Source organism: Pogona vitticeps, chromosome 2, assembly GCF_051106095.1.
Source record: "Pogona vitticeps strain Pit_001003342236 chromosome 2, PviZW2.1, whole genome shotgun sequence".
Taxonomy (NCBI): domain Eukaryota; kingdom Metazoa; phylum Chordata; class Lepidosauria; order Squamata; family Agamidae; genus Pogona; species Pogona vitticeps.
In genome coordinates this window covers 35,181,620-35,205,426 of record NC_135784.1, presented here as the reverse complement: position 1 = coordinate 35,205,426, position 23,807 = coordinate 35,181,620, and the positions used below count along the sequence as shown (strand labels likewise).

Genomic DNA, 23,807 nt, shown 5'->3' with positions numbered 1-23,807 from the left:
TTCAAGTCTCATTTACGCTATTTATCCTGCACACATTTGGTAAACAGAGGTTAACTGCTTCTGAATATTGGTGCAAAATATTTGGCTGTTACTTTCCAGATGGAGAGAGGCACATAGGCTTTCTCCAGCAACAACTGGAAAGCTGACCTGTGACGCAAAGCACCTTAGTCGCTAGGCTTTCAGGGGTAAGCCAAGACTCTCGTTTACTTAAGGCAAAAGACAACCTGCTCCCCGCTATGGAAACCAAGTGGATCAACAGCATAGTACTGTATAGATGGGACAGCATTTTCTACTGCAGGGGTTGGCCACTGTGGCCCTCCAGATGTTTTGAGAATGGATCCTTCAGCCTGGTACTCCTAGCTGGGTTGATGGGAGTTGTAGTCCAACAGCACCTGGAGGACTGCTGTTCCCAAGCCCTATCCTACTGCCTCTGAGGGTAACAAGCCAGAATGTTTTGTAGAAGTAGTGGAGAGAACCACCCGAAGTCCTTTGACAAGGTTGCTGTGAGCACAGCTGAGTAAGGAAGACCTGATGCACCATTTTCAGATTCTTCACTCTTTGTTATTCAGTGGCCAAAATCCTTTTGCATAGTAAGAAGTTACCGTAAACCTGATCAGTCACATACTGAGTCACACAGCTATACCTACTGAGATTTCTCAAGGCAATTTGGCTCCCGAAATCTGTGTTACACCAGCACAACTAGGCAAGAGGATTTGAACCACTGGTTCTGTTGAAGGTACTTCATGTTAAAAGTGCAGAAAAAGAGAGGTCCTGGCTGAGAAATAAAGCACATGGTTTTGGCATGCATGCCTTTCCATCTGTGACATATTCACCCCAAAAAGGGTCTTAGACAAGTCCTGGAAAAGTTCCTTTTGGGGGATTACAACTCTGAAAATTCTAGCTAAAGGGTCCTGGGAATTCTAGTCCAAAAGGTGCCTTTTTAAAAGCTCTGGGCTCAGAAACCAGGGCTGAGGAAAAACTCTGATCTGGATTCCTGCATTGAGCAGCAGGCAGGCCCCTTCCAACTCTTATCATTCTATGATTCTGTGAGACCCTTTCTGAAGACCGAATGCTCTCAGAACAAACAATGTTATGCTAGAAGGATGTATCTAAGATAAATCCAATGGATCTCATTCAGCACAAAACAGATTCATAAAATGATCCCTGTGTTTACTCACCATTTTCCTTTTGTGACTCGAGCAAAATCAATCTTTAACAAAGGGCCAGGCCTCCAGCCCACCCCAGTTCCTGGGAACACATTTTTAACCTTTGATTTTGTACTTCTATGAACAAACAAGAAATGTTTTATTTTGGCTGCAGACCAATCTAAATAAAGAAAAAACACTTCTGGGATACTGAACTGTTAGTATCTGTTTTTATGTCACGCGTTATCTTTTTAATTGAATATTCTTACAGCTAAACATGCTAATAAAATGATAAAACTCACTGATGGTTTTCTTTTTTCCACAAACACTGTTGTTGACAGATCATCTCATAAATATATTTTCTGTCTCAGCTTCAAATGGAAATGCAGTTATGTGAAAATAGCTTTCTGTTGTCTTGGGCATATCCAGTGTGTTTGAAATTCTAACACTGGCTTCTTTTCCTTCCTCTTCATGTGCTCATTTGATCGAACTGTAGAAAACATATTTTTTTAAAATAGGGTCTATCATCCTTTTAGGCTCTGTTGTCCCTTCCCAATGACTTTGTTTTACGACAAGCCACACAATGAGAAAGCAAAGATGGACACAGGCACACTTATGTTGTAAGCCGCCTAGAGTGGTCGAAATGACTACATAGGCGGGGTATAAATACAATAAAGAAATAAATAAAAAATAAAGGGGCACAATGGCAGGCAGTATTTAGCCAGTAACATTAATGCAAAACATTGTTATTATTGTATTCTCAAAAGCTTTCACATCTGGGATCCGATGGTTGTTGTAGGTTTTTCAAGCTGTTTGGCCGTGTTCCAAAGGTTTCTCGTCCTAACATTTCGCCAGTCTCTGTGGCCGGCATCTTCAGAGGACAGGAGCCAGAGCACAGACAGAGTACTGACTCCTGTCCTCTGAAGATGCCCATGGCCACAGAGACTGGCGAAACGTTAGGAAGAAAAACCTCCAGAACACGGCCAGACAGCATGAAAAACCTACAAGAACCATTGTTATTAGTCATTGAAAGAGGCAGATCAGAATCCAGTAGCTGTTCCTTTCACAACCAGGCTGGGATCTTTAAAAGAGCTTTGGGCAGACACGACATCCCCGTGGCAGTGTGGCTGCTCGCTCAGCGGGAGTGACCGTGTCATTCCAAAGCACTTCCTTTTCTGGACTGTTTATGAGCATCTCAGCTGCTTTTGATGCAACCACATGTATTCCAGTCTCCTCAAACAAAGATGGGTTTCCATTACTAGAATGTCTATGCCAAGTATGAGACCAACATTCTTAAGAATAGCCTGTTGAATACAGGGAACACATTTATACAGTAGGACTCACTTATCTATGGGATTAGTATCTACTGATTCACTTATCCACAGTCTAAAAAAAGTAAAAGAAAAAAGCCAAAAAAACCCACACACCTATTTTCACATGTATTACCAGAACCAGTCACTAGAGGGAGCCAGAGACCCTGCTATAGATCAGAGGTGTAAAAATCATTTTTTTTCTTGGGCTGCATCGGCATTATGGTTGCCCTCAAAGGGCCGGTTGTACCAGTTGTATCTTTAAGACCATATAAATGTATTTACTCTTTATCATATAAAATATAATACTCCTCATTCAATTATCACTTTCTGACTCTTGGCTGCTTGGAATGCTGGGATTAGAAGTCCCGCTAGGTGGATTCCCAGCATCCTTGTGGAGCATTATGGGTGACCGAGTAAGCACCTGTGTATTGTATACTGCACAGTAGCAGGCAACATTGCGAAGGCCGCATGAAATGGCCCGGCAGGCCAGATTTAGCCCACAGGCCTTCAGTTTGACACGTGCTATAGATACTTGTTATTGAAGAATGCATAGCATGGTCTCTAGCGGCCCCTATTTGCCACTTCTGGTAAGGCATGTGGAAATAAATATTTCTAGGTGTTTTCCTTTTACCATGCTATCTCTGCCTGTCTGTCTGTCTGTCTGTCTATCTGTGTGTGTGTGTGTGTGTGTGTGTGTGTACACACACACACACACACACACACACACACACACACACACACACACACAGAGACCTTTGGGTAGAGTGGGCGGCATATAAATTAAATAAATAAAATAAATTTATATACACACACACACACACACACACACACACACACTTTATTGTGTGTGTGTGTGTGTACACATATTAAAAACTGTGGATAATACTGAACTCTCTCCCTCTAGATAGGGAGCGAGAGAGAGATCACTATTATCCATAGTTTTCAGTATTTATGAGGTGCTTGGAACCAATCCCCAAGGGCTATGGAGTTCCTAATGTAAAATCATCTTAGAGCTACTGCTGTGGGTGCTTTCTATGACTTGGTGGGGGAGGGGGGTCTGGAAATGTTCCCTTCTGGCACTTTGACTTCCACATGACCCCAGCTATCACAGGCCCTGAGAAAGGGCCTGGAAAAATAACTTTTCCAAGCGCTTCTTGATATAATAAAGTCTAGAAATCACCACCTCAAGAAGAAGAGCAGTTGCTTTTCTAGGATGAGGGTTGGTCTGAAGCACATTCCTTGGCTTTACCTGCTTTAAATCTCATACCCATTGAGATTCCCCAGTCCTGGGAACTGTTCCCAGTATGAAACTAAACAAACTGTATGAGGCCACTGCTTCGATCAGCCACGTGCTTGCAAAGGCAGGTTTAAACACCTTGCAGAAACACAAGATTATGCCTCACCTTGGCTGAGTATGCCTAGGAGCAAGTGGTCAGAGGCCGTCGCTAGTCAGTTTGCCATGGCAATTGATCACTACAAGTCAATGTGGGACCCTGCACTGCTGTAATTATTTATTTTTGGCAGATAGAAGTTTCCAGAACACCTCCTAGCCAATGGGGCCTGCAGCAAAATGTTGGCTATGTCCTCACATCCTAAAAGGATTTATAGCCAGACGGACCATCTTCCAGCAGGCTACTCAATTCCATTCCTTCTGGCTCCACACTGGCTTATTTGACCATCAGTCAATGGTCTGTGGCTACTGAGCATGCTCAGAAAGCACCTCTTGGACTGGTGGTTGTGTATCCATACACCGTCATTTTTTGAAGCGGGTGTTGCCTCCCTTTTTATTGACTTATTTCTTCCAGAGTTTTAACCTCTGTTTTTCCCTAGGTGAGGGTACCAACGTCTTGTTTCTCAATGGCCCCATTTTGACTATGTTTCTGTTACTTCTCACCTGCCGAGTTCACTTTTAATACAAATATTATCCTATAGGGCAGACACAACTTTTGGATGCCTCAGGACAGCACAAATACTATGGGGGAATAATTTACAATAAAACAATCATGACTACCTTTGCTTCTGAGGCTTCTGATAAATCTAATAGGTCAGGCCTGGCGCTTTTGTTCCCACATTTGGATTTTCTCACTGGCCTTCTTAGCAGAACCAGTTATTTTGCTACAGACACCTATAAGGTGTAGCACCATTAATTATCTCCAACACAGCCCTGAGGCAGAGGTAACACAAAAGGAAAGCTCGCAACATTCTGAATTCACGTTGCTTGGCCCATGGATCAAAAAAGGACATTTTGGACTACAACTCCCATAATCCCCCAGAGCCTGGGAGTGGTGATACAAAAAGGGTCACTTTTCTCCTTTGGTCTTCCAGAGATTTTAGAGTCTGATGCCCATGATCTCTGAGGCCTGCATGGAAGCTTCTCGACGCCATCTTGGGACTCCTCGCTCCGCTTCTGCTGTGCTCAGAAAAGCAGGAAGCTCCCGTGTGCTTTGCGTGACTGACCTCTTCCTGACCTTGCATGGAAACGGCCTTAATCCACTCTGTGGCTGGCCACTCTCATCGACTGCAGCATCAGCAAACCCAGCTCTGGTGGTTTCTCTCCAGGAAATCAGTCTCGTTATCTTTAGAAGACAGAAGGACTACGAAGAAACCTGGCCCTGAGATGTTCCCCTCGATGTGATCCTCTCCCCACAAAGCAGTCTTGTAATCCCACCTAAATCTGCTCACTGAAGCACTTCCCTTATGACCTAAACCTGCCTCCATCCACATTCAAAACATATTCTCCTCTGCATTGAGAAGACCAAGAACCCCCTTTATGATAGATGGGGGGGAGGGTAATGCAGCCCTCCAGATGTTGTTAATCTCTTACCTCCTATCAGACCCAGCCATCAGGGTAGAGCCATCCTTGGGGATGACAGGAGTTTTAGTCTCACCTCTAGAGGCCAGTTCCCCAGGCCTGTTTCATGGACATGTCACCAACATAGAAATTGTCTTCCTAAAGCAGGCCAAAGTACTACAAGCTATAGCATTCTGTACCCCAAACAGACCAATCAGATATCCATTGGAAACTTACCAGTCCAAGTAAAAAAGGGCTCTCCATCATCTGTTGTTCTTCTGGCAAACAGAGGTTTTCTGCTCCTAAATATAAAGGCTAGATTCTGATGGAAGAGCCACTGGCAGACCCACTCGCCATGAAATGAGTCGCAGGCCAGACCTTTATGGGTTGGTTATGCTGACATATGTGTGATGGCATCTATCACAGCAGCAAATTGCTGCTGGTTAATGAATTGTCCTTGTACCCCTTCTTGTGCAGCAACCCATGTGACTGCTGTGCGATAAGGGATAGAAGTGGTAGCTTTTTAACTAGTAGCAATTCACCACTACGATCTGTGCCCTTGCATCTGCTCTATTGGCCAGAATCTAGCTGGTAACTAACTAATAGGTTTCTAGCCATTATATTAAAGGAGATATATATGATGATTTCTAAACAACTGATGATATTCTTGGATTATATTTGCTCCCTAGCAATTATGTTTTACCTCAGCCTCAGAAGTTACCTGGATTGAGAACCCAGTAACAAGCATCATACACAGTCCCCAAAGCATCAAATCTCACGACACAGGCAGAAACTCAGCTATCCAGTGCTGAATGTTGTGCCATATGGAGAGGATCTTGATTACTATTACAGAGTTGCTTTCTAGCACTCCTTACTGTCAAGAGGATCATCTTCTTTCGTTCTTCCTTTAAAATATTTTGACCCACCTTTGACCCACCTTTCACAAAGTTGCCCCACCTTTGTGCAAAAAATCCTCATTCCTTTCCATCGCCTCTGTTCCTACCTCCTTCCGGTGCCCCAAGCAGGTCCAAAGGCAGAGAAGAGAGGAAGCAATATCCAGGCGAGCAGGGCAGGAGAGCAAGGAACGAAACCCAAGGGCAGCTGGAGTGTTCAGAGAAAAACAGCTGCTTTTGGGATTCCGTTGCCCACTATCACGCCATCATGGAAGCTGGTCGGTAATCCCTGATGGGGCCTGGCAAAAGAGGCAAGTGGGGCTTCTGGGGAGACCACGTTGTATGGGGTCAGCCCTGCAAATGAACAGGGGAGTTATGGTGCGCACTGAGTCAAGGAGAAAGACCCAGAGCAATTGACAGCTTCTGACTTGCAGAAGTGTTGCAGTCCTGTAAAGACAGAAAGTCCAGCCAGTGTCAATACATCTTTCTCAGATTCTTCAGCAAAAAGATCCTTATTTTGAGTTGCTTTCGACAAAATCTCTTTTGGAAACAGTCGCATAAACTCATTAGCTAGTTAAGTAATTAATACATATCCAACCCAAAGCCCTTCTGCTTTCATGTTGCTCATGCACACTGGCTTGGTATCTTATGCTGAACGGCCAGGTTCTTAGCTGATTATGTCCTCTCAATTTATTCCACTGAAAACACAATCCAAATTAATGCAAATGAACTTTGTTGCCATGGCTAAAGACCATTTGACTAGGCCTGGGGTGTGAAGCTCCCCAAGTGACCTTCACGGAAAGTGACAATTTTTCAATGTAATCCAGTCCACAGAGCTGTTGAATGCTGTACAGAGAAACGACGGATACCCACCTACTCAAAACAAGAAATGAAGAATCTAAATCAGTCGATTAAGGGAGACTCCTTAAAGGAGACTCAAGGACATTTTAAAGAATCATGCCAAGGCAAGACTTGGAAACAACCGGTGACTCTGAGGGGTTGCTGTCTTTGTGCTGTGTAGACAGGACTCCATACCCCTGGGAGGGGGGTTGAGTGCATGTGTCACAGGTACAGCAATCTCACAAAAGGCCTCTTATATATACCCGTTGCTCTTGAGTGGCTGCTGCTGGAAACGTACAGAGAGGGTGAAAGAGAACCAACAGGCCACTCAAGGTGGCACTTCCATTTTCAGTGTAGAAACAGAGACAGGCAAGAATCGGTTTCAACATCCCTTGTGCAAACAGCTTGGCTGGCAACTCTGCCAGCAGAACAGCCCCAGAGTTTCTGCATCTCCGTGCCCCGCCCACCCTCGCCGTGCGCACAGCAGCCTCTTTGCCGGTGTCCCCTTTCACTTTTCACTCCCTACACCCCGGCTTCTCACTCTTAGGGAGGCAGGCCAGGAAAAGTCTCTAGAGGGTGGGGGTGGGGGGTGCCTGTCCTCCTTCATCTTCTCCTCAGACTGAATTCTCCACCCCTTATTACTCACCCAGGCTGAACACTCAGCTAGGAGTCCCTTGGCCAGGATCAGATTTCATCTCTTTCATTGTTCTTCCTCTTCTTTTTGCAGAGCAGATGCACACAGGGTGTTATTCACCAAGAAATAAAAGAAGGAGAGAATCCACAGGGGGAAGGAGCTTCTGTACAGGAGAGGGGTGGGTGGCCAAGGGGCCTTCAAGCATGAGGGCCCAGGGGGATTTTTTGACCCACCCAGAGGCAGGAGTCATGCAATACATAAACCATTGGCCTGGATTGGCCCAGGAAATTGGCCCTCTGAGAGGAGAGCCACAACTCAAATCATTAGTGGGTTAGTTTAAATCAACAGGTGAAATTGATACATCCACAGAACTGGTCTTCAAGCTCAACAGAGTCTACAAATGAAAGAATTCCCCCTATTGTCTAACCCTAGAAAGGTGCGGTGGCTCTTCCAGAGTTCACGTTCTGTCTCTCACAACTTCACCCCCTTACAACCCTGAGGCCCTCTGTGGAATGGTAAGTCCGGATAATCTGACAGCGTCCCTGGGCAGGATCTAGACTGCAAACATTCCAGCAGCTTTATTCTCAAAGTCAGCAGAATGACTCCACACCAGCCTGAGGTCTCACCATTGACTCTAATGTTAGCGAGATGGCCAAGTTGAAGAGCTATGATACAATGGTTTTCATTTTATTTCCAAAAGGAGTACATTCATAGTCCCTCTTTAATTTTACAACCTGGCTCAACCCAAAGGAATTACCCTGTGATAAGTCAACACCATCTGTAGGATACAGGAAAGTTGCACTTGGGTGAGGGGGGGGGCGGATAGATGGCAACTCCCATCACCCGTCAAGTCAACCAGGCAGCTTACAAAAGGTTACAAGGCAGAGCAAAATATGAAAGGAGTTATGGGAAAAAAAACCTGAAGGAGCAAAACTCTGGCTTTTCAGATGTTTTTGTACTTCAGCTGTTGAAAGCCCCATCCAGCAAGGCCAGTCACAAAGGGGCATGGGATTTGTTATCAGACATCAGGCAGATCAAACATGTGCCTCTCCCCAAAACAAAGATTTAGAATAGACCCAAGCAACTGTGGCCCTCCAGATGCCTACAGCCTTCACCAGGACATAACAACACATAGCCAACAGTGAAGAATAATAGGAACTCCAGTTCAGCAACATCTGGAAGACCAATGTTGTTGACTCTGATGAAGAATAACATGTGCATTCTCAAAAATGCTGGCCAGCCTCGTCTGGGAATGCTTCGTGACAGCTTCTACTCATAGCTTCTACCCTCCATTTTGGTCTAGAGCAGTGATTGTCAACCTTAGTATCCCAGATGTTTTTTTATTACAACTCTCCGAAATGCTGGCCAGCATGGCTAGCGGCGAAGGCTTCTGAGAGTGTTAGTCCAAGAACATTTAGTGACCCAAGACTGGGAACCACTGCTCTAGAGTCATTATCCAACCAACCCCTTCTACCTTTTCCAGGCAGTTGGCAACTATACACTCTGCAACGCCTCCTGAAATAGACTGGTGTTTCTTACATAGATAGTTGTGTCTCTTGTAGGCAAAGAGGCTAGCTAGTTCCTTCAAATTTGCATGGGTAAATGCATGGGGCAGATCAGTAATATAGCAGTTTTTTTGCCCCAGTCTTCATTTGAGCTGGACAATCTGTGCCACAGCTGGGTGACATTCCTGCTCTTGTGCCCCTATGATTTTAGGAGAGATGTCATGGGGTTAGCTCATGCTACACCCTTTCTCATTTAAGAGGTGCAGTGTGTACCTTATCTCTTGTTCCTGCTTCCTGTTGCATCAGAGCTCTGACTTCTGTCAGGCACTGAGGCACCCTATCCGAATGAACATTACAGCCTTGCAGCCCCACGCACAGTTCTCTGGGACTCCCAGTGAAGAGCATGGGACTTGCCTCTGAGAAAACATACTCAGGACTGGACTGTGTGTATCAGGAAAGTCAAAGAACTGGAAAGATAAACCAGTCCTGCCTATTTCACTTAGTATGTGTCCACTGCAGTTCCACTGGTATCCCACAGCGGAAGATGCATCAGCACAAAGAGGCATCACTCCCAAAATATACTTCCCTCAGAGGCACAAATATCCAGTTGCAAGACTTCCAATACTCCGGAGGGTATTTAAATTCCAGATTACTCTTTTAAACTTTCCACAAATCAAAGATATGTCAGATAGTCTGCATAAAGACTTTAAAAGGAATTCACAAGGGCAAATGTCAACAAAATGAACAAATGAATTTTCACCCCACCCCGGTTTCCTCTTAAAACAACTCAGGCTACTTCTGAACCCCTAGGTGCAATTTCCATACATTTCTGATGACATCCAGCTGTAGCCACTGGGTGGGTTCCTGGCCAGAGTATGGAAAAAATTATCTTTTTGGACTACAACTTGCAGAACCACCCCCCCCCCCCAGATTCTGGGAGTTAATAGTCCCCAAAAGGTGAGTTTCCAAGCTCTGATTCAAGCATGTTTGTGCTTACCCTGAAATAAATGACATTGAAATTTGATTTGGGTGGGCAGAGGTGGCATCTTTTCTGTTGAAATCACTTTGGTACGTAACCGTCAAATGTAAAGCAGGGAAGGAATCTGACATGTTTAATATTTTAATATGTTATTTATTTATTGTACTTATGCACCTTTTCCTCCAAAGAAGTCAAGGCTCTATTCCTCTCTTTTTATCCTCGTAACCATGTTGTGCAGTAGATTGATCGGATTTCACCCAGCAAGTCTCATAGCCAGGCGGAGAGAGACTTCAACCTCAATTTTGTAAGTCCAGTTTGCTATTGTAGCCATTGCACCGCACTATTATACAAATGTCATCTGCTGAAATTCTTTCCCCCCCCTGCAAATCAGTTAAAGATGCAGGAGCCCTCTCTACATTTGCAGTGCCAACGATGGTGATTTGTACACCAGCATTATTTATTAAGGGAAGGGGATCCCACCCTCCTATCCTGTCTGCCAGAAAACACGTTCAACAGTGTGTGTTAAGGCATCCATTCTGCGTCCTGACTTTGCTGAAAGACAGACAACAAGGAAGAGCACATCAGGACTGAAAGCCTGGCTTGTTCTATAGCGAGAGCACTGAAAATAATGAAGAAAAGGCACCCACCTCCTTGTGGAGGCTTTGGCAAATCCTGTGGTGTCTTTCTTGGGAAGCAGAGCAGTCACAACAACAGCAAGCACTCACTGTAGTTGGGTAGCATCCTAGACCGGGATGTGTCAGAGAGCTCCTGAAAGGATCTGTACTTTTACCAGTTGCCTGGAACAATTCAACAGGCGAAGCCAAATGAACCAAATGAGTACAAGCAGCTTCTCCTGGCCTAGGAATGGAGGACTGGAGAAAGTTCCATCTGTTGATTTTCTCCTGCTTTGCAGCCCTTAAAATCTAAAGAGATTGGATGCATTAAAAAGGTACCTGTACATTTCCAACGACAGTGTTACAGGGGAGGCAATTCTCCCCCCCCCAATGGTTCTGGCTCAAATTGTCTCCAAATGACATTCTAAGAGAGACAGAGAGAACAAAGCTTTGATGGATGGAGTGGCTTCTGGAAGAGGCAGAAGTTTACGTTCCTTGGAATTACTCCCTAACCTGAACATTCCCTGCTATTTTAAGTGATTGATTGAGCATCCAGTTGTTTCAGATTGATTGTGCACCCAGGTGTTTCAGATGCATCTGTAGACCCACTGAATAAAATAGATATGTTTCAGAGTTGCACGGAGTTGTTCTGTTAGATATCTTGAACCCCTTGTGTCCCCAGGAAATTTGATATAATGCGGGGGACAGAACATCATTTCTTCCTAGGATTGCAATTTAGATCCTTTTTAAAAATGTTGTTATTCCTATTTCACCAATGATTAACTTACAGAAAGGGTGGCTTGTCCAAGACCACCTGTTCAGTCTGTGGCAGAGCGGAATCTGGACCTCTCAGCTTCCAGTGAAGAGCTGGATCATGCTGCTCTCTCTCACTCGTCCCTTATGCTGGGATCGGGAAAGAGGGGGGGTCTTTTGTGGTAGAGAAAGGAACGGGGTCTGAAAGAGGCGATACCATTAATGGACTGCTTGAGTGACTGGGTCCAAACATTACAAGGAGGAGCTTTACTGGGCTCAGATTCTGGGGGGAAAGGGGGAAGCTCCACCTGTTGAATGATTACCTATTGCAAGTCCTAAAAGTATGGAGAACACCACAGGAAAGGAAGGGGGCAAGTGGATGGAATGCATTGAAGGGGAAAACAGGGCACACACAGTTACAAAAGAGACGCCCACTTCCTGCTCTCTTGGTTTCTACAAGAGAGAAGAACACTTGTTCCCTTCCTCTGTGGTTTTCTTCTGACCACACCTTGGCTGCTCGCTGCTCATGGCAGTTTCTTTCTGCCCACCACACATGCGCAAACTGGCCTCCTCGATGTGTCCAGAGCTTGAAAAAGTTTTTTTCCCCTCTCTTGGACTACAGTGACCATGCTAGCTGAGGAATTCTGGCAGCTGTAGCCCGAAAACATAAGTTTTCTGAGCTCCTTTGGATGTACTGTGAAGAAATGTACACATCTCTCTCTGCCTGTCTCCCCACACACATTCATACACACCTAATAGCTCCCTCGCAGGGCAGGGTTAGGATGATGCCCCCCGTGTGTCCTTGGTTCCCTCTCCCACCCAGAGGCCCACCCACCACCCCACGGATGGCTCACCTGCCAGTCCCTGGAAGTGAGGCCAGGGGATCCAAACCAGAGGTGCTTCTTGCCCCCTCCCTCACAAGGTCAGCAGCGCCCAGAGGTCAAGACATCCCGGCTGCTCGCCTGCTGTAGATCCAGACCAAGAGGCAGGGGGGGCACCAACTACGGGCAGCTGTGGGAGAACTTGCCAGCCATTCCGGGAGCGGGGGGGGGGACCTCAGATCTCTGCCACTCCTCTTCTCTCCGGCTGTTTTATACTGAGAGGACCGAGACATTTATCCCCCTTCTCTCCCTTCCTGGGAGGACCCTCTCGGCCAATCAGGGCGGCAGGGCAGGCTGGAATCCCCCCCTCCTTTCCCCCCACCCCACCCCAAAACTCACTTCTCCTTTTCTCGCCCAGCTGCTGCCGATGATGAGAGGGCTCCTGCTGCAGTTTCGCTTTTGCTCTGACTCCTGTGGCCAAATCCCTCCCCGGCCTAGGCTCGGCTGCCACTTGCTCAACCGCCTAGGGCTCTTCTCGGCTCAAATAGCAAGCGCGCACACCACCCTCGGGGCTTTTTCTACCAGGCAGCGCCTCCTCACACAGGCTGAGGTTTTGGCTCAGGGCAGGTGTCTAACTCACACCTAGAGGTGTTTTGGAGGGCACGGAGGGCAGGGTCGTCACCCTGGGGACAAAGTGGGTTTTGTGCCTCCCAGGGAGGCACAAAACCCACTTTGGACCAATTCGGCTCCCTCCAGCTGGCCTTCCTCACAGGGTTGTCATGAGACTAAGGCAGAAGGAGGAGGTCCATGGAGACCACTTTGATCTAACTGGCAAAAGGGTGGAATTTATGTGTGACAAATAGCAAGGTAAATGTGGAACCACTGAGGCTATAACCCGTGTCTACGAATTACCATGTGGGAATAAGCTCCAGTTAACTCAGTGGGATTTATTGCAATTTAGTCAGTCACACCTAGGGTTGTCAGTAAGGGTTAGAATGCTAGACGGGGATGGGGAAGACCTGGGTTCAAATACCTACTTGTCCATGAACCTCACGGCGTAACTGTAGGCTGGTCACTATCCCACAGCCTAACCTACCTCACATTTGTGAATTGTCAAGATGATAATAATGGGGAGGAAGGCCATATCGAACATCCTGAGCTGCTTGGATGGAATGCAGAATATAAACGTGACAAATAAATACAGTACATCAATATGGTAGGACTGCATTGTTAGCCACAAGGCTACACCAGATCACTGCTCCCCCCCCATTTTACAAACTGCCCGCAGGCAGCACCTGGGCCTTGAACACATGCAAACAATGAAGCTGGAGTCCACTCCTCCTCCGCATCTACATAACCTCACCTCTAATCCCAAATGTTCATCATCTCGAAGTCTGAAGGAGGAGGACAGACCTTCTGTCCTCCTATAGCAAGACACTTATAGCAAGTCGGCGAGAGACGTTAGTCTTGGGCCATGCAGATCTAGATTCAGACTGCTACCCTCGTGGTTAAATTCAGTGGATTGCCTCTGGACCAGCTGCAGACTCTTAGTCTGGCCTACCATGCAGGGTTATTGAGAGAATGAAATTGGGTAACCCTCTGCAAGATGCCTTGAAGTGAGAATACAAATACAATTCAAAAGGCTGGCTGTCTCTGCACAGAGCACATTTAATCCAGACAAAAACATTTTCAATGTAATCACAGTGGGAATGACAGTATTTCCCCTTGCATTAAACCAAACTGTTGTAGGGCTCTCTGGACTGGTACCCCAAATGTTCAGGAAATGTTGTTTTCCTGTATAGTGCTGGAACGGTGGCCGTTCTTCAGAAGCACAGGGGACCACCAGCACAAACCCAAGCAATACTTGGGGAGATCTTATTAAAGTTCCCCCCCCCGCCTCAAAACTAAATGGATGAAAGTCTTCTGTGCTTGGCCTGAGCCAATACAGCTAATTTGACTGATGGCAGAGTGAGACAGCCACTCAGGTAGCAGATTTGGAGTGTCACAAAAAGGGCAGCCTATTGTTGCTTATTTGAATTATTGCAGCTGTATTTTTACATCTGGCCAGTGCTGGGAAGTCTCCCAACTAACCACCGTGCCAGGGTCAGGGCAGCAGCTGAGAATCCTCCTCCACTTGATGCATGGCAAAGCTGCCTCTCTGGGCAAGAACAATCTTGCTGGCTAGCCCGCGTTGACATAGCGGGTAAGCCTCCCAGCAGTGTTTTTGCTCAGGGAGCAGCTCCCCTGGGTGTGTTTTTCCCACATGTCAAATGGGCAAGGGCTCTGCTGAGCTGACCTTGGTACTGTCAGTCGCTGACGAGCCTTGCAGCCTGGGCCAGTCAGCAGTCAGCTGGAAGGGAGACCCTTGTATAGTTAGTTCTTAAACTGCAGTAGGGCTTGTGTCTGTAATGCCATTAATCCCACCCAGTTTTTCCCTAGTACGCTGTTTCTGCCATGCTGGCTGTTGAGGTTCTGAGCCCTGTCGTCCCTAAAAGGAATATTTCTAAAAACTTCAGAACATGGCCAAAGAGTCTGAAAAACCCACAATAACCAATATTTCTAAATTTTGGCTCCACTGTCCTCCAAGTCCTACAACAACATGAGGGACATCTGCCTGGACTCCACCCACTTCTTCAGTAAGGTCCTGCTGAAGGCTTCCTGCTCCTGTTCTGTATTTTTCCCCCCTTTGTACTAATGCTGAACGAGTTTTCAGACCCCATGTGCCTTTAGTGCTTCTCCCATGAAGTCTGTTTGCTGCTCTTTCCCATGGAAGGGGACTGTTCAATGAACTTGAAAGACGGTGTTTGTGGGTTACCAGCTTTTGCCAGGTGTGTGTGTGTGTGTGTGTGTGTGTGCGTGTGTGTGCGTGTGTGTGTGCGCGTGCATTTCTTCTTTATTATTCTCTTTTTTCTTTTTCTATTTTTGTTTTTTGCATGTTTGAATTTAAATTTTAAAAAAAAGGTTGAGATGCTAAATGTTAATTGCAGTGTCATGGCAAGGGAGGAGGAAGGAAACAACACCTGAACTAGGACATGATCACACAAGAAAACAGATCGCAATTTGGACCACTCGTGAAGCGGTCAGGTACAACCTATTTCCCAGACATCATACAACACATGGGGAAATGTGCTCTAGCCAAACCCCAATCTGTGCCCAGGCTGGATCCTTTTGGTCCATCTGCAGGACGTCTACTTTTTGGGTCTGGGCTGGAGTGATTCCCTGGCAGACAGAAGGGTTGTGTTAAGAGAGATCACTCCTGTTCAAGCGATCATTTCCAGTGTAACGAAGTGCACACCTTTGCAGCCAACTGATAATACCCTTAATTGGCACCACTGACTTTCAGACTTTGGTTTCCCTTCCAATGATCACCCTTGCCTTGCCGGTCTCAATGGGGCACCAGCTGCCACGGCATCTAAATATGCATTGTGCTGTAGGTGATTCACACTGTTTGTATGCCTTTTACTTGTGTGTACAGAGGCAGTGGGGCCAGGCTGGACTTAGGTTTAAGCCCTGTGCAGGAAGAGCTGGATTCTCCCCCAAACATGGTGCTCTCCAGTGCCTCAGAATTCTACCCAGAGTATTGAGGACCCCTCCTAAATGGTGATGGGGAGTTAAGGACACCCTAGATTGGGTGGAGGAAGCTACATCCTGATCCAGTGAGCATATGTGCTCTTTGTCCTTTGGGCTTCTCTACATATTTATTTGACTTTTTTTATTCCTTCCTTCCTAAGTAAGCCCTCAAAGAGACATATATCTATGAACCATCATCATCATGTGATGTCAAGTGAATTCTGACCTGTGGCAACCCTCTTCATGGTTTTCCAGGTAGAGAATACTCAGAAATAATTTATAATTCCCCTCTTGTGGGGGCGCCCTGGGACTCTGCAGCTTGCCCAAGGCCATACAGGCCAGCTCTACTCAGAGGAGGCACAGTGGGGAATCGAACCCCCAACCTCTGCCTCCGCAGCCAGATACCTAAACCCCTGAGCGATCCAGGATGGATTATATAAATGAATACAAAATACATGTAGCATTTAGCTATCTAGCTCTGTAACACTTCTTAGAAGTATCCTTTGAAGAATCTATACAGGATATAACACAACTGCTTAGAAAAGCTTCCTTTTGGAGTACGTTCCTCAGAGTCCTCCAGCTAGCCTAGTGATCACACTGATTGGGGTGTGCTGGGAATTGTCATCCAGCCAGTAACTTTTCCAGTGCAGCCACTGACTTGGCGCACAAGAATTACTTCCACATCCAAAGCCAAGTCGGAGTCGGACTTGAAACACATCTCTCCTTACAGTGCTTTGCAGAGCGTGATTGCTGCTGCCCTTACCAAGATTTATGTTTTTTTAAATGTAGTTTCTTATCCCTTTACTACTTGTGGGATGTAATAGGACCCTTCTTTCCAACAACAGGCTCCTTAATCCCCTGTCCTTTTGTGTCCGATACCCCAGCTGCAGAGAATCCCAGCGGGCAGAGTAATAAAACACATCTCCCCCCTCCCCAAAGGTGCACACACTGCTTTGCCGACTGCAATATAATCCACCGCAAATAAATTATCTGGGAGGAGGGAAGCTGTCTTTAATTGCAGTTCCTAGCTTCAGGTATAATGGCTCAGCCACAAAAGTGTGTGTGTGCAAGAAAGAGCAGGCGGAGAGGAGAGGCGCCAAAGCAGCTCCAGCATCCTGATGGTCCCAGATGGTTTCAGACTGGAGAACAGAAGGGCTGTGCAGGCGCCCCGCCCTGTTAAGGCAAAGAGCGGGAAACCCTAGACCCTCACCAAGCAGCTTAGAGAGGTCAGGTTTCTGCTGTGGCTCTGATCCAGCCTCCAGGTGTGCGGGCTAGCTTTCCACAGTACTATGAGATTCTTTAAGCCTTGCAGAAGGACAGCGAGCCATCAGGAGACCTGTGCTATAAGCATCCATGGCACCATGATCTTTTGATGGGTCCTCCCTACTCTGTGCATGCCCCAGATGGGGATTCCTCTGACAAACCACCCATTTATTCTTGTCAGAATGTCCTTTGGATCAAAGAAAAAAGCAAAGTATTACTGGATAATAAAATGAGATCTGAGGATAATCCATTAAGTGACTGTATGCTTCAGCTGCTGTTAGAGTTATAACAACTTGTACATGTGTGCGCATGTGCGCATGTTCTTCGCCCAAGGCAATCCAAATGTTCTTTTTGCCCTGTTAAATTTTGTTGAAGGCTCTTTTGCGGTCATCACGTGTCATTGATTCATTTTATTTTATTTTATTCCTGCCTTTCTTCCAGTTTAAAGGTTCTCCTACAAAAGATTCATAAAACAGGCACATCTAGAGAATCCGAAATAAATCACACTATTAAAAAGCAATCATATGTAGTCTTATTAAAGCCAGTGAATTTTAAACAAAATACATCTAAAAGCCTGTTTATGTTGATTCCTAGCATATCTGGATTCCAAATAGGTGACCCCAACCAAATAGACACCCACACCCACACTCTTTTCCTCACCTTTTGTGTTTAGATGAGTTGTCATGCACCCATCCACGCCAAGGCTATGTTCGTGGTTAGGCAAAGGTTGCCCATGGGATGAAAGTTTCCTACAGGTTCTACACAGCCACAACTGTGTGTCCTTCTCCACCTTGCACTGCACTCATGTTCAGAGAATAAAGCAGCAATGCAGAAGTATTTCTTCTCAGCAACTCTGGGGCCCCACAATTTGTTGGCACACACATCTCTGTTACATCAATGTTCCCACACTTTGGTCCTACATGCAATATATCACCGTATGGCATGTAGGACCAAAGAAAACTATAATAAACAAATACAAGAGAAAAACAACAAAAATGAAAAAAAAAACATATGACTTTTTCATGATCTTAGACATAAAAGGGAAATTTCTGAAAGATCAACGGTGGATGTGTTTTGTGATCACTGTAAAATAAAGAGAAGATGAAGCAATATCAGGAAGAACAATACAGAGAAATGCAAGGAAAATAGATACCTCCAAAATTTGGTGATAAGAATTTGGTGCAGAACATATTGTATGGAAAGCTGGATAAGATTCAAATGAAGGAAAAGTAAAAAAATGTGGAAGAAACACAATTTAACATATGTAGATGACACCATAACAGCAACGAAAATAGCAATTGCTTTAAATGACAATTTTATTTTTCAAAATGAACTGAAAGCTGATCTCAAAGCAATTGGAAGACATAAATCACCAAGTGTAGGTTGGTACCAAAACAGCTGGTTCAAGCTACATAGTGAATCTAGCATTTTCCTAACAAGACTAAACCAACAAATAAGGAAAACAAAACAATAGTCCACAGGATAGAAAATTAAACGTACATTCCAATCTCAAAGTAAAGAGCCACTAACGATTGCAGTAATAATAAGATCTTCTCATTAACTTCCTGTGCTAATATAGTGATGTCCAGGATTTTACAGCAAAGACCTTTGCTATATATGAAGTGAAAAATGTCAGTTGTTCAAGCTGGACTCAGGAAAGGCAGAGGCACGAAAGGTTATATTACAAATATACACTGCTGCTGGATTCATACCAAATAATTTGTTTGTGGATTATAGTAAAGCCTTCAACCATATGGATAATGAAAATCTAGTGTGTTCTAAAAGAAGCAGGTGTGTCACAAAATTTGATTGCTGTTATCTTCTGAAGAAGAGGTTACTGTGAATAAAATATATTAAAAAAAAACAAAATGCTTTTCCACTGGCAGAGGTGCTAAACAAAGGTACGTTTTATATCCTTGTCTGCCAAATCTGTGTGCAGAACATATTGTATGGAAAGCTGGATAAGATCCAGATGAAGGAAAAGTAAAAAAAATGTGGAAGAAACACAATTTAAGATATGCAGATGACACCATAACAGCAACGAAAACAGCAATTGCTTTAAATGACATTTTTATTTATTTATTCAAAATATTTTACCCTGCTTTTGATAAAGAAATATAAAATTGTTGTTTATAAAGTTCTAAGTTCACAATAATAAAGAGTTATGAAGAAGGATTTTACAAAATGGAGTATAGGCAGTCTAGACTAATAAGGGCGTAAGTTGTGTTGGTGTTGCGTGAATGTAAGCATTCCGCCATGACCGGATTGATCAGAGGGATTGAGAGGGAAAATATGTGTCGGGTATAAAGTTGTTGTTTGTGCATTGTAACTGCAGAGAACATACCTGCCGAGGTGTGCTCTCTCCATGCCTGCAGACATGAAAATAAAACCACTTACTACTATCCTGGTGTGAATATTTTCATAACACTTTTATTCTTAAAAAGGACGCAAGGCGGTTTACATCACTAAAAGATAAATATTTATAGCTGAAAACATGAGTATACAACAGTGGTTTACATTGTTAAAAGACAATATTTAATTTTAAGAACAATGTGTAAACTGCTGTACTGCAGCCAAAACTGTGCTCACGACGACCGGGGGTTCAATCCCAGGTAGCCGGCTCAAGGTTGACTCAGCCTTCTATCCTTCTGAGGTCGGTAAAATGAGTACCCAGCTCGCGGGGGGGGGGGGGGAAGCAATGTGTAGCCTGCATAATTACCGTAACTTGTCAACCGCCCAGAGAGTGCTTTAAGCATTATGGGGCAGTATATAAGCAGCACACGTTGCTTTTCGCTTTTAAAAGGCAATATTAAAACTAAAAACAATGATTATATAATATTAAAAAGGAACAAACAAATACCACGCTGAAAAATGGTAAACACAAGTAGAACTAAAAACTCAGTCAAAGCAGTAATGTATATCAGTCCATCTAAAAATCACACTCAGGCAGCAGTCAGTCACTAAGGCAAAGCTTGCCTGAAATAGAAAGCTCTTCACCTGCTTGCAGAAGGACAGCAAAGATGGTGCCAGTCTGGCCTCCTGTGGGAGGGAGTTCCAGAGTCTGGGAGCAGCCACAGAGAAGGCCCCCTCCTGTATCCCCATCAGATGCACCTGTGAAGGTGATGGGACAGAGAAAAAGACCTCTCCTAATAACACCTGAGCTGGATCATCATGGGAGACATGGTCTTGAGAGAGCTAGGTCAGACTAATTAGGAATGTGAAAGAAGAAAGCGCAAAGCAGGATTAATGTTGAAGACAAAAAGTTCACAACTACAAATGAATTGCATATCTTTAATATTAACAGTGAAAATGGAAATGGTTAAAATATTTTTTAACATATTGATTTCATTATCCATTAAAATGGAGACTGCAGCTAAAAAAAAACAGAAAAAGATTGAGTCTTGGCAACTAAGAAGAAAATCGAAAAGGTCTGAAACGTATGGATGTGTGACTGAAAACCAAGGCCAAGATAATTCATACTGTGGCATTCCCAATTAATCTGCCTGTGTGTGAAAGCTGGACAACAAAAAAACCTAAAAATCATTAATCTGAATGTAGTAAAGGAGTGTAATGGATTGTATGGGCAACAAAACAAGTAAGTGGGTCCTAAATCTCTTACTAGAAGCTAAAATGACTACACTGAAGCTGTGGTATTTTGGACATAATATCAGAATGCAAGATTCACTGCATTTCACCAATATCAAGTCCTCGCCAGTACAACACATTCAACTGTGCCAATCCAGCTGGGCAGTGCACTATGAGGCCAGATAAAATGTGGTCAGGGAAGGAGGCAAAAGTCTTCCGTGGCCTCAATCCAGATACCTTAGACTAGAATATACCATCCGCTTGTAAACTGTTGCACTCCCTGCATTCCAGTGGTCAGACCCTGCCTCACACAGTCTTATACATTGTGCAGGGATAGCATCAGGCAGAAGACAGTCGTTGCCCCAGGCAATGGGCAGTGGAGTTACAGAAGAGTAGCAGAATGGTACAGCTGTGGGCATGACTCTACCTGCCCTGAGACCCATAAGCTAGCCTCCTACCCTTAAATGCAGTGGGAGAGGATGCTGCCATAGCACTGGTGGAGAAGCAACTGTTAGACCCCTTGGCTTCTCTGTGTGAAAAGGGTAAGTAGCTGGCTGGGACTTTTGGGAAACGAAGTTCAAAACTAGACATGGGGACGAATGTAAGAAACAAATCAGGATATTCAACGAATATCCCTGATTCGTCAGATATTCATTGCTTCGTATTCTTGGGGTCCAAAGACCCCAACCAATATGAAGCAATGAATATAGCTCTTTTATATTCATCCCATCGTTCCCTATCTGCATATGCCCCCGTGGATCAGCTGTTCCTTGGGGGCATAAACAGAGAGGGGTTTTCCCTTCGGGCGGCTTGCTAAAAGCTGCCTGAAGGGAATCCGACTCTGTGGGATGGCTTGATTCCCCTTTCCTCCTCTTCCTATGCTCACACGGCATAGGAAGAGGAGGGAAGGATCAAAGCGATCCCCCAGCCCTGTTGCCTTGGCAAAGACAGTGGGGATGGGGGATCGCTTCTGACAGACTACGCTCCTCTTCGTATTCCCCTGAGGGGGGATTGAAAGAGGAGGAAAGCGTGACCCAACCTATCCCGCAGCCCCAACGGCCTTTGCTGGGGGATCCCTTTTGATCCCTTTCCTCCTCTTCCTATGCCGCATGGCATGGGGAGGCTATGGGGACCGGGGCACTTTCTAAAATTTATTTATTTTATTTTTAATTTTTTTGCGGTTCATCGATGTGAAGGTTCGGTTACTGGGGCTTCCCGCTTTTCCCAAGAAGGAGTCGAGATAGGGTTTTCTGCTAACAACTTCTTTTTATTTAACTCAATAAAAGGAACTTCGACATTCAGTTTTGGTTTGTCTTTAGTCTCTTGCTCCGACAACGGTTCAGGCAAGGGTAACCATGTACTTTCGTTAAAAGTCTTAACGGGCGTAACATTCCAAGGTCCAACAGGGACCTTCCCCAACGGCTTGTCCTCTCCGACAGGATCATGTGGACTTAATAGCGGGAGGGTCTCCTCATCCCCCATCCAACCCCAGGACGGGTCTCCCTCTCCTGGCGAGGTACTCCAGGGACCAGGTAGCAGCCCATCTGCCTCAGCTGCTCTATATGCCATGCTTGGCCGGCTTCCCTCTCCCTCTCACTGGCCTCTTTCGCCTCACGAAGCTTCTTGCGCCAGGCCTTTGCCTCAGTCTTGCCCCAATAAGAGGGTCTTTGGATGAAACCCCTCTTACGTCTCCTTTCGGCCTCTTCCTTTGGCACTCACACCTGCTCCCATCGTCCAGTGTATGGATCCTCTATCCACACCATCTCCCATCCTCCTGGGATATTATCCCTCTCTCCTGTTATATCCCCTAACCCCCCTTCCTCCTCTTCTAACTCCACCCCTCTTCTTCCCTCCAAATCTTCCTTACAAGGGTTGGTTGTCATTAACCCTTTGAGGGCTTCTTCCAAGTCACTTGTATCCACAGCACAGGACTTCTTTCCTCCCTGTCTGTCCTATTCTGACTCATAAGCATCAATCCCTTGATCCTTCTCAAGACCAGGGGTGGAGGGAGGGCTAGTTTGGGTCATCTTTGATGTTTTCAAGAGAGTCAGCCCTACCAGAAAGACCCGGAGCTTTTGGTCTTTCCCTTCACAATCGGGCTTCGGGGGGGGGGGATTTGTGGTTCGTCCGAACCAGGACAAAGCACCATTTTAGTGCTTCATCCCCATCTCTATTCAAAGCATCTAATGGACCAAAGATGTAGGATCGTGGGAGTGGGATTCTGGCCTATACCAAGATTTCACCAGTCTTCTCTTGACTGTAGCTGTGACTTTTCGACAAATGACTAGAAGATGCAGAGAGACATACACACAGTGTATTCTCGAAGGCTTTCACAGCCGGGATCCAATGGTTGTTGTAGGTTTTTCAGGCTGTCTGGCCATGTTCTTGAGGTTTTTCTTCCTAACGTTTCGCCAGTCTCTGTGGCTGGCATCTTCACATGCACACAGCTTGTTGTGCCCTTGAAATGATGATGAACTGTACCCTTGTGGACTCCCAAAGGTGAGGCTACCCATCTGCCATCAGGCAGGGTGTGATCTGTTGCCTCTCACCCTGTTTCCAATTAACAAGCTGATGTTGCTTATGGAAATACCCTAAATGTCCCAAAAGATGTGGTGTTTTCCAGGCATTCTGGCTTAGACTTGGGGGTGGGAGGGGCTATAGGAGAAGTGTAAAATAACTGAAAAAAGGTAGATGCCAGATATTGGCAGGGGAAAGGGGGTGGCGGACGGGAGGGCATGAAATCAAAGCTGTGGTGCCTGCCTGGAGACAAAAGCTAAGCACCACGCACACAAAAATAAAAATTCTCCTCAATTCTCAGTCTCTGTCTCCTCAATTTAGCCTGTCTCCTTTCTGATTCAAAAGAACTCTCCATCTGATCTCCTGCATATGACATAATAAAACTGTTCTAGGCATCATATAATCATTGTGAGGGAAGAACAGCCAGAGACCGAGGGGTCAACTCCACCCCACAAGGGGATCTGTTCCCGCTCCTGATAAAGACTTTTCACCCTGCACTCAAAAAAAAATGTCTTTTTTTATATCTCCAAACTCTGCCGGCGAAACCTTCCTTTGTTGCAATTTGTGCCAAATAGAATTGAAAT

At 45.3% G+C, this 23,807-nt stretch overlaps 1 long non-coding RNA gene across 2 annotated transcripts; it reads right to left on the bottom strand.

Moving 5' to 3' along the window:
- Positions 1-10,232: 10,232 nt before the first annotated feature.
- LOC110079949 (uncharacterized) lies at positions 10,233-12,669 on the bottom strand. 2 transcript variants are annotated; one of them, XR_013542785.1, is made up of 2 exons: positions 11,503-12,669; positions 10,233-11,023 (listed from the first exon to the last, which is right to left on the bottom strand). It is a non-coding gene; the product is annotated as an uncharacterized LOC110079949 (long non-coding RNA). The 2 variants fall into 2 exon arrangements; XR_012083447.2 differs by having other exon boundaries at positions 12,322-12,669.
- Between the last annotated feature and the right edge of the window lie 11,138 nt (positions 12,670-23,807).